This window comes from Pteropus alecto, unplaced genomic scaffold (assembly GCF_000325575.1).
Source record: "Pteropus alecto unplaced genomic scaffold, ASM32557v1 scaffold143, whole genome shotgun sequence".
Lineage (NCBI taxonomy): Eukaryota > Metazoa > Chordata > Mammalia > Chiroptera > Pteropodidae > Pteropus > Pteropus alecto.
The window spans coordinates 4,208,043-4,208,660 of NW_006434828.1; positions in this window are offsets into that span (position 1 = coordinate 4,208,043).

Genomic DNA, 618 nt, shown 5'->3' on the forward strand with positions numbered 1-618 from the left:
GTGGGGGGCAGCCAAGCTCCCCCTCCCCACGCCGGCCGCCCCCCAGCGCCCGAGGCTCCAGCTGGGCCGACGCCCGTCGCAGGCACCCGGCCACAGCTGGAACCCATTAGGCCCCAGCGCCTCCTGGGACGCCTCTGCTAATAAGTGACCCTCTGTAAGTGCTAGGAACGAGTCAAGTTCAGGCCGCTGCTGCTTTCCCGTCAGCGGGTGGCGCCGCGGATACCCGGGGGAGCGAGGGAGGACGGGAGGCCAGGGGCAGGGCCTCCTGGCCTAGGAGGGCGAGCTTCCTGCAGCCGGCGCCTGTGGCCTGCGGGCTCTTGCCACCCACTGGGCCTCAGTTTCCCCCTGTACAGATACGGGGTTCAGAGCAAACAGTGGCTGAGCCCCTTCCTGCCGCCTGTCCTCCAGGGAGGCCTGGAGGCCCCGGTGGCCTTGACACTGGGTCCTTGTTTGGCCCAGGGGAGCGGCAGGCACGTCCTCCCCTCCCCCTAAGGAGGCTGCTCCCGACCACCCAGAGGAGGACTGAAGGGTGTCCCCTGAGGGGGACCTTGAGTGACGTCACCTCCCGAAGACCTCCCAGGGGACTCAAAGTCAACCCTCCCATCCCCCCGCCCCCTT